We start from the raw sequence: 11,302 nt of genomic DNA, 5'->3' as shown, positions 1-11,302 counted from the left end.
ATGTTATATTTTCATGTCTTAGGTAAAATAGGACATGATATTGTGTGATAGGAGTGAATGTTTAGTGGTTTCTAAACACATATGTGGTTCAAAACTTGGTAAAGACACATTTAATGAGGGGATTCTTAGACCGAACATACTACAATATGTAAGGGTTAACAGGATGATCCGGCCATCAGCTCCAGCACTAAATGTAATTGTAATTAACGTCTTCTTCTCTTCTTCTTCAGTTGGGTTTCTTTAAACGGGTCCGCCCCCCACAAGAGGACTGCACTGAGAAAGAACAGCTGCAGCCAGAGGAGAATGGCAACACTGATGCCTAGAGGTCAAACTCTGAACTGATCTGGTCTCTTGTAGAGAATAGAGGAAAAGAAAATTCAGGGTAAAATGGCTGACGATGGAAATGAGATAATTTCACTGTATTCACTGTTGAATGGCAGATAATGGTACTGGTTACTTTTTTAATAATGGTTTTGTTTTTACCTGCCAAGTCGTGTTTGTGCCAAAAGAGAAGCTCAAGTTAGCTCAAGTAGACTCTTTTTAGTTAAGTTAAAGCAACAGTTCCACATTTTGGGTAATATATTTAGATGAGATGATTAATACCACTCACATGTCTATGTGTTCAATATGAATCTACGGCTAGTAGCCAGTTAGCCTAGATTATCATAAAGGCTGGAAATGGCTTACCTGGCTCAATCCAAAAGTAAAAGAACTACCAGAACCTGTAAAGCTCACATATCAACATGTAGCTTCATACATGAGTGTGGTATCAATCTTGTCATTTAACTCTCAGTAAAAACAAAATGTTGAGCTGTTCCTCTACCACAGTGTCCATCAATGCTTCATGGCTCAAAACTTTGAAATCTTTTTGTTAATAGTGTATGGGGGTAAGAGGCTTTTGTCTGCAGTGCTGGTAGAACTCAGCCTGATATTAAATTTGCACATTGTTTTTGTTCAGACCTAAAGTGAGTGATGAGCTGTGGGTGCTTGTTGCCTTGTACGTCCAGAACTGCTGATACATTCAAATCATTTTTCAACTTGTGTCATGACTCGTCTGCTCTGAACCAGCAGCACCGTCTTCTAAACATCAGCAAATTGTGACTCTTATGTTGTGACCTTTCTGCTCAAAGGTTTGTTGGAGGATCTCTGTTAGCTTTGCTGGTCTTATTGAGGTCCTTGTAAAAAAAACAGTTAAGAAAAACAGTAAAAACAACCTGCAGTTTAAACACAGTATTAGCATGGGTGAAATGATTTTGACAATGAAAGTTTGAATATTAAAAAAATGCCATGAAAACAAAAAACAAACTACCATCCTATCTAAGAGGAGAGGCGAGGTGGATAAATAGTTGTAAATACAGATGATGAAGCAGAGGATTGTATGTACATGAAAGCCTTCAACCTTCATCCTGGTTAAAGCACAGCCATGTTGGTGAGATGAGGTGAATTGTGTTGTCCACTTCCATATTTTCTCACATGTGATCATGTGTGAGACCGACAGTATACAATTTGAACATAATGTCCATGAATAATGGACAGCCAGCAATAAGTTGAATAGAAGGTGGCTGATCAGCTGCACCCATGTCTCTATTTTTTGATAAAGATGGTTTAGTTTACTATGAAATTGGATAATAAGTGTTGCAGTAATATATTTACCCTTAGGTATTTTCCCTTCCGTGTGTTTGTGTGTGTGTGGGGGTGTGTGTGGGAGGGTGTGGGTGGGTGGGTGGGTGGGTGTGTGGAAGGTATGAACTTTTTAGATGATTTAGTTGAATAGAAAATGATCACTTCAGAGTCATTACTGCTCTGCTTTGGGATGCTGGTGGTTGTTTCATTTTTTTAGTGTTTATTTTTTGTATTTTTCTATAATACAATGATGGCAGGTGTAAAGTGTGTCCAGCTCATTTCAATACAATCATGGTATGGGTTTTGCAGTGTTTGGTTTGTTGTTCAGATAATGTGTTTGGTTTGAAATTCAGTGCGAGTCAAGTGTTTATAAATTGCCTTGCAGAACCGACCGTGTCCTAAACCCCTCCCCAAAGCAGTGATTGTCCAATCATAGCTCAGTTAATAACCACAGCTAGACAATGTGGCCTGTAGTAAGAGAAGACAGTTTAGTAATGTTTTTGTTCTTCCATTATTAGCGTTCCAATCCACAAATACAAGAGCAAAATTGTAAAGAATGGATTAAAGAGTGTGTTGGTCTGTTCATAAGACAAGCTGCAATCATTAGCATGCTCTGCTAAATACATTCACTTACTCAATTTTACTTCCAAGGCCAAGAGCTTTTCATTAGCTACATTAACTACATTAGTTTGTAGGGTCATTCAAAACTAATACATCCCCTGTGTAGTATCTGTTCACTGTATGGAAGCCGGTCTTAGATGCTATCAGAGTTTATGCTAACGTTAGCAGCTCTTACTACGATTCTTTTAAATTAGTATTATTTTTCCTCAAATGTCAGTTATGACTGGCAGCTTTGCTGAGAACAAAATTGCAAAGTAAAGCAGGTTGCCTTTTTCATTTTGAGTGAGTTAGTGAGAGAGTGTGTATGTGAGAATATAAAAAAATATAAAAAATTGCTATGAATTTGCCCATATTGGGTTTGCATTGAAATATATTAATCCAATTAACAATCACTATGAAATAACTCCACAGGAACACTTTGATTAGAGCATTATACTGTACATTGTGTGTTTTCTTTCACTGACATTCACTGCTTTGTTTGCCATCACACCAAATATCCTCTGCTACCACTAGATGTCACTACTGTCTTCATCACTTTGATACTTTAACAATCTCTTTCAACAGCAGAAACCGATGATGTACTAAAACTTGTGGTGGCCATGGGTATCACATGCAGTAATTACAGCAGAAACAAACCCAGTGTTCGTATGCACAAGCTCAGACAACTAAGTTCCTTTTTCATTTTATACACTTATTGTATTGTTTAAAAAATTAAGAAACCAGTGCCAATCCAAGTCTTCTTAAAGTGATACTGATACTGTGAGTAAGTCCATACAAACAGTTATATTTTCTAGCTCTGGGTGCAAAAAGGATCGATCGCAGGTATCATTTGACAGGAGATGTTTCAATACTTCTTGGTATCATTTTATTCCGAGTACCGATACACAGCCCTAGTCAGATGTTACCTCTAACTGGAAAATGAACTTTAGGTCTTTACTTCTGTTTTGTAGCTTAATAAACCTTCTTACTGAGAATTGGATGAGAACATGTATACCATTTATGTAGCTTAGCATACAGACTGGACACAGAGGACACACATTACAGTATATGTTAGTAGTTCACACATTAAGTGAAAAACACATTATGGGTTTTATGGGGTGTTTTCTGCTTAATTACTGCTTAAGTAATGTCATCACTGTGATGTTGCCGGGCAACTGCTGAGCACCCAGTCTCCAATATTTATGCTAAGCTTAGCTAACTAGCTGCTAGCTATAACTTCATATAACATCACCATACAGGCATCATGTTGGCATCAACTCTTTCATCAGAGAAGGAAAATTGGTGTATTTTCTAAAATGTTAGATCTGCTCCATGTAGTGAAAGTGATGAATGAGATTGTTTCAGTATAAGCACTGATGCTGTTAGTAGTATCTCTCATCTCAGAGCTGATGATGTAGATATAATTGTGACAGAGTGGCTTACTGCACTGTTTAAACTTTTTATAAAGATTTTTTAATTACATCTGTATTTAACTAGACCTAGTATCATGGCTTTCTCTTGTTGCTGGGGTTCAGCAGGATTGAATACACCTCAGTTAGTTCAAATTATTCCCATAAACTGCATTTTATTGAAGTATTTGGATATGAGCGCAGTCTCAGGATGAAAGTTATTTACTTTGGACAGCACCACATTTCAACTGAGGGATTATACAAAAGATCAAGAAATGTCCATTTGTGTGTCTTACATAAAGTAATACAAGTGCTGACTGACCTGACTGAATAGAGTGATTAGGAGCCAGCCCTGCTACTGTCTTTCTGTTGTGTTTGGGGTTTTTTCACTCTGTTTTATATTTAATAACACTGTCTGTCTTTCTGTCTGACTTTATTTGATGTATGTATTCTTTCACCTAAAGAATAAAATGTAACTATTCCATCAGGAGATGATTTCACCTTTGAACTGAAATAAACTGATTTGTTCACATTTTGTTGATTGTTGTGTTTTAACTGATCTCATACTCATTTTTCTCTTTCTAGACTAGAATGTAATTTTGATTGCTTTTAGAAATTCCACTTTAAGTTTAGTTTTAGTTTCCTTTTAATTCAAAAGGGTTGGAATACATTGTTGAATAAAAATTATATTTACTGACTGAAGTGAAAGTGAATCCATGAACCCTTGTGCCTCACTTAAAAAGTAAGTTCCTTAGAATGTCATCAGAGGTCTGAAACAGTCAACTTCACTGTGAATTTAATAATTACAATTAGATATGAATTTGAAAAACATGCGGAGTAGCTGCGGTATTGAGGAAAAGTCAATAAAAACAAATATTGGATTAGATTTTTCTGGATATTCAAAATGAACCAAATGAAACACAAGGATGCCCACTCTCTCCCCTACTTTTTGCCATTTTCATTGAGCCACTTGCTGTTGCTATCTGTCAAAATCACAAAATTAAAGGAATTTACGCTGCAAACGAAGAACATAAAATTAATTTATATGCTGATGATATCCTACTGTACCTTCAAGACCCACACAATTCTCTACAGGAAGTAATTAACCTCATAAACAAATTCACAAATCTCAGATTACACCATAAACTGGTCTAAATCAACCATTCTCCTTATTTCAATAGATTCATGGAACCCTGCAACTCAAGACACATATCACACTTTCACCACTGGTACTATCAAATACTTGGGCATTAACATTTCCTCCAGGCTGTCAGAGCTAACACAGCTCAATTTCACCCATTTATTAGAAAAAATCAGTCATGATCTAAAACGATGGTTTAATCTTCCTCTCTCTTTAACCGGCCGAATAGCAACCATCAAGATGAAAATACTCCCTCAAATCAACTACCTATTTTCAATGATCCCGAATAAATCAACAGCCAAATGGTTCCAGTCACTGAACTCCATCATATCTCACTTCTATTGGAAAAACAAAAAACCCAAAATCAGTCTCTCTACCTTACAGAAAAATAAACTGAGGGGAGGGCTAGAAGCACCCAATTTCCAACACTACTACCTAGCAAACCAAGTACAGTACCTCGTCAAATGGATTCACTCAAACCCGGCTCAGATATTTTGGATCAAAATAGAACAAGCAGAATGCAACAATATTAAAATATCTGATTTACCTTTCATCGGCCCAAATATCAAACGTCACAATTGTTTCAAAAACCCACTCATCTCCTCAACTCTGACAGCCTGGTGGAAAACACTCAAAATTGATCAATCACAATCACCCCCTTGCATGTACACCCCCCTCTGGCAAAACCCGGACTTTCAATACAATAAATCCTCCCTTCACTTCAGAACATGGGGAAAAAAAGGGAATCACACATCTCCACCACCTATTTCAAGATAATTCATTTACACCATTTAAAGACCTGATCCAGAGGTATGGGGTCAGAGGGGGAGACTTTCTCCAGTATTTTCAAATTAAATTAATCATTAAGAACAAAAATAACAATAAATAACCCACTTCAACCACCCTAACCAGCAATACAAATCATGAAATATACTGCATCCACTAAAATTCTCTCAAACTTATATAGATTAATTTCCAACTTGGAGGATACCATTCATCTACCAACATTCAAATGGGAAAGAGATTTATCTCTCCCCTCTGATACCAGCTTCTGGATTCAGGTCTGCAGAAATTCATTTGAAATGACAAAAAACACAAATCTACAACTAATCCAGTTCAAAACCCTCCATAGGACACACATCACTCAAAGTAAAAAACATAAAATGGGTCTTTCCAACACAGACAAATGCTCACGATGCACTTTAGGCACCACAGATGACTAGCTCCACTCCCTATGGCTCTGCTCACCCGTACAGCACTTTTGGCTTCAGGTAACAGAGAAACTCTCCTTAATCTTGAGTTGCAGCATTCCCCCCTCCCCCTCATTGTGCATACTTGGCGACTTATCATCAGTTGAACTTTCACCAAAATACACAAAGCCTACACTAGTTGCCCTAGCTATCGCCAAAAAAGTCTTCCTTACAAACTGGAAAACCAAGCAAACAATAAATATCAATCACTGGTTAAACCTACTCACAGAATATATATCAATGGAAAAAATAACGGCTTTTGGAAAAAAAACAAATCTCTTACTTCCTGATAACTTGGACTCCATTTATCACAAATGTCAATCTCAAACTCAATATTGCCTGTTAGCGAATGCCACTAAACTAAACTAATCCAAACCTGAGGCCTGTACTACGAAGCTGGATTTTCTCTTATGGAGGTAACTTCAGGGTTAACCCTGGGTTTTCCGTACTACGACGCTGGTTCACTTCTTGCCGGGGTAAATCACCATGGTAACTTATGCTGAACGGCTAACCTGCTCCGGAGCAGGTTATGTTCTGGATAAAGAGATCAACGAGTATAAAAGCACCACCTCCTGACCAATCAGTTCTCTTCGAAAATGGCCTGCCCATTTCTTGAAGATCCTGTTGAGCTTGGTGCGCTGATCGTGAGAGGAGCGCTCAGGAGAGAGAGAGTGTTTAGAGATAGACGCAATCCTTTTGATGTCCCCGATGACATCCTGTACGAAAGGTACAGATTTTCGGCAGATGGACTGCGCTACATCTGCCAACTGATGGAGCCATACGTTGCAAATGTCACGCATCGTAGTCGGGCGTTTACCGTACCTCAGACTGTCTGCATTGCATTGAGGTTTTTTGCCACAGGTAGGCTACCCAACAACAAGGAACTGTCTGTTTCACTAGGAAATGCTTCACTGAACAAGAGCACTTCCTGGGGATATATATTTAGATTTTTTTATCATCAGTTTTGAATTTCAATGATATGTTTGTTAGTTTGATTAATGTTAATGTGTGAGCGTAATACGCTCAAATGGGGGAATTTAATGGGAATTCTTATTATTCATCTTCTCTGATACAAATGAGCAACTATGTCATATGATTAGGTGTATGTGTGTGTCATAATCTGCTGATCATGACACCACTGTTACATGAAATGCTGATTGAGTGAACACTATTGAACATGGAGTGTACATCATGTATGTTAAAATCTACTGACTAACTATTGTCCTGATTGTACACACATTATGACTATTGTGCTTACATTGTTCAGATGGTAGAGCAAGGTCATCCTTTCACAAGATAATGTATTGTATATAATCTGAGTATTTCCTCTGCTCTGGGCTCACTCATCTCAACGCTTGAGACAGCAAGGAGTCCGTCTGCAGACGACTGAATAAACTATCAGAAAGACGACGAATGAGTTTGTGCTCCTTAATATAAAATTGCCAGAACATCAATCAATCAAATAATTTTTTATAGGCCAACATCACAAATAACAGTATGTTTCAGTTGACCTCACAAACTGCACGCAACATCCTCTGTCCTCATACCCTCACCCCGGGTGACGAAAAAGCATTAGTGGTTGTACTGATTTAGCCTCTTCTTGTAATTATGCTTATGGTGTTTTATAATCCCACCTGGGATGGGTCGTAAGACGAGACACGAAATTCATTCATTCATTCATAGGTATTTATATGCACGGTGTTGGCGACGCTGAAAACCTCAGCAAGAACACTTGTTGCCATCCATAAAGTGGCAGGTGCCCTGACTGAGCTACTGGATGCATTTGTGGTTTTCCCCGGCCACTTGCCCTTACATTCAATCAAAGAGGGGTTTTATGCGATAGCAGGTAAGATAATATAGGCTATGTAAAATACACATAATGTACACTCACTCAGCTGTATACTGAATACAGCATGTCCCTTTCACAGGGTTCCCTAGGGTAATAGGTGCAATAGATTGCACACACATCCCCATCTCTGCAAGTCTGGGGGACAATGAGGTGGACTATGTCAATAGGAAAAACGTTCACAGCCTGAACATTCAGGTAGTTCACATAATACAGAACTATTTCACATTCAGTTAGTTCATTATCAATAATATGTCTTATATCATAATCATTGTGAACCATAATTAAACAGTCCACATATACAAAGAGGCCCACACAACACTGTTGTCACTGTTGGACTATATTCAAGTCTTTTCAAGTTCACATTGACTAATGTTAACCCCAAATGCTTCTGCAGAAGACATGTGACCATCAAATGATGGTCACCAGCCTCGTGGCGAAGTGGCCAGGGTCTGTACATGACTCCCAGATCTTCAGGGAGTCTGCACTGTCCCATAAACTCGAGCAGGGTATGACAACTGTACATGTAATATGTTAATCATGTTCATAATTTGTGGTACTTATCAAAGCCATTCCTTTTTTATCTTTAGGGCTGTGCAGTGGAGTGTTATTGGGCGACAGGGGCTATGCCTGCCAGCCCTTCTTGATGACCCCCTATCCTGACCCTGGTGCAGAGCCACAAACAAGGTTTAATGTGGCCCTTGCAAAAACCAGGGTCAGGATAGAGATGACATTTGTCATCATGAAAGCCCAGCTAACTGCCTCAGAGGGCTCAGGGTGGCCCCTGACAGGGCATGTAAAATCATTACGGCATGTGTTGTGCTGCATATTATTGCTGCCATGGAGAAGGAGAGGAGCCCTCCCGTTGATCCCCCTCCCCTTGATGTGGTGGACCCCATCAGCCTTGATTACCCTGCAGGGGTGGTGGTAAGAGACACCATTACAAAGCAGTGTTTCAGTTAAAGACGTGGTCTTTTTTGTATTTATTTCAGTTACCATTGGAGTTCTTTTCTCCCGTTCCTGAAAAAGTGGACACAGTTTAGTTAGTGGACACATTTTAGTTACATTCAGGTGCTTGAAATCCTTGACAATGCTTGAATGTCAATCTTGTGTTCTCAAGGTCTGAACAGTGCTTGAATTTGACCTTGTAAATGTGTACGATTGTTTCATCATGCCTGAAAATAAATGAGCTTACATCACTGAATTACCTTCTTTTCATGTTCCAGTTTCTCCAGCTCTAGCTTTGCTATTTTAATTTTTAGTTTTTTATATTCAATGTCAAGCTCCAATTTACGTTTATACTGAGTCTGCTCCGACCTGAAACTAATTGAATACATACAGTTGCTTCAGCATATATGCATAGCCACTTTTCATGGCTCGCTTTAAACTATTGCCAATGTAACACAGACTACCCTCATTAAATTAGAGTTCATTACATCTCTTGATGGTCTTGTGGTGGCTTGTCTTGAGGTGGAGGCCACAGGCTCAGGCGGGTTTCCATCTTCCTGTAAAATAAGGATAGCAATTGATTATTTATAGGATAGAGAGCACTTGAGCACACTTCTTAGTACAACAAGCAGACCACCACCATTGGTGAGACAGTAAAGATACACCAGCATCCACCACATTGTCCAGACTCCATCTGTGTCAAAAGAGGCAAATTGTTAAGTGCATAATATTAGAAAATAAGGACCACATTGTACCAGTGATGGTCTTTCTGAGCACACAGACAGTGTCTCTTCATCAATGGCCTCCACCTGACTGGGCTACATAAGATGTGGAGAAACCGTTTTAATGTATTGTCACTAACCACAGCTGAAATATATGACAGATTGATTTTACTGTTGACCTCTGTACAGGACAGAGTTGGTGTGGGTAGGGGCAGCAGTGTGAGGGTTAGAGTCTCACTATCAACTGTAGAGAAAATGTATGTTAGCCTAGGCTACTTACTCCCACAGTAAATGGTATATTGGATAATTGTGTTTTATGAGCAACCCAGTGTTTTAACATGGACTCACTGAGACATACCCTGAACATATGAGGTGCTGCTACCTCCACCGGGGTCTGATGTCAGCCCCCCCCTCTACACCCTCCATCAAGGAGCAACCCTCATTGTTCCACAGAGCAAGCTCCTCTGCAGGAGTATACTCCTGAGAAGGAGGCCCTCCCCCTGTCTTTTTCAGACAGCATTTTTTTCTGTTGGCTGCAAACAATATCAAATAAATTCTGTTGAATTCATCCTTACAACAGAGACAGTGTGAAAAATAAAGCCTTGTCACTGACCGCTTTGTAGTACGTTTTTGTACTTGTTCCTCACTTGTTCCCAAGTTCCACTAGGGTTGCATCTGAAATAATGAAGTTAATAATAATAATGGTCACACATGGAATAACTGCAGAAACATGAATATATGGAACGCACAACTACTCTTGACGTCACAGTGAGGAATTAATATTCCAACACAAAACGCGCTCACACGGAGGTGCTGAGCCTCAAAAGAACTCAATGGAAAATATAAAGGAAAGGAATTTTTACGCAATTTACGCATCAACAGAGTCGGCAATGTTCTGCCAGCATTCCTTCCTGGCTTTTGCTGTTTGCTTTTGCTTGTTGCTTTTGGCCTGATGACGTGTTTGAATCGTTCATATTGAAGAATAATTGTCTGCTCCTCCATCGTGAAGTACGCTGCTCTGCAGGGTTTCTCCATGTTTGTGATTGGTCAGACGCTGCAAACACCTTTAACCCTTTTATGTGAACGCGAACTGATCAAGAGGAAAACCCTGGGTTGAATTATCGAGTTGATAACCAGCTTCGTAGTACCGTTTATCAGGATTGTGAATGTCTGGGTAAATCAACCCAGGTAACAGAGAGATATCCAGGGTATGTTAATCCAGCTTCGTAGTACAGGCCTCTGGTGTCTGAGCATGTACGCGCAGACGGATGGACGCCATTCACTCAACGTTTCACCCCGCTTGCACACACACACACACACACACACACACACACACACACACACACACACACACACACACACACACACACACACACACACTTACCTACATGGAGGGAGGAGAGAAATATATTGTCTTTTTCTTTACTTAGAGAATGTATTTTATTCATTTATTTGTTTTTGGCTATTAGATTATCATTGTCCCAATGTTGTTGTTTTCTTTTTAAATTTGATTGACACATTTTTTAAATTTTTTTAAAATTATTTTATTTTATTGTATTTCTTTTGTTGTTAATTATTATTATTGTTATCATTAATCATTTATTTATTTATTTTTAATTCTATTTACAATTATAATTTATTTTATTCTATTTATTTATTTACTTATTTGTTCACTATTGTTATTATTATTGTTACTATTATTATTATCATTAGTATTATTATTACAACTTACCACATCTTCTTATAACTTTTATTGATAATGA

General features: G+C 38.6%; 1 pseudogene; it reads left to right on the top strand.

Moving 5' to 3' along the window:
* Window positions 1-6,619: 6,619 nt before the first annotated feature.
* On the top strand, window positions 6,620-8,832 carry LOC133993290 (putative nuclease HARBI1; annotated as a pseudogene).
* The last annotated feature ends 2,470 nt before the right edge of the window (window positions 8,833-11,302 follow it).

This window comes from Scomber scombrus, chromosome 13 (genome assembly GCF_963691925.1).
Source record: "Scomber scombrus chromosome 13, fScoSco1.1, whole genome shotgun sequence".
Lineage (NCBI taxonomy): Eukaryota > Metazoa > Chordata > Actinopteri > Scombriformes > Scombridae > Scomber > Scomber scombrus.
The sequence above is the reverse complement of the archived record's forward strand: the minus strand, read 5'-3'. Positions and strand labels throughout refer to the sequence as shown.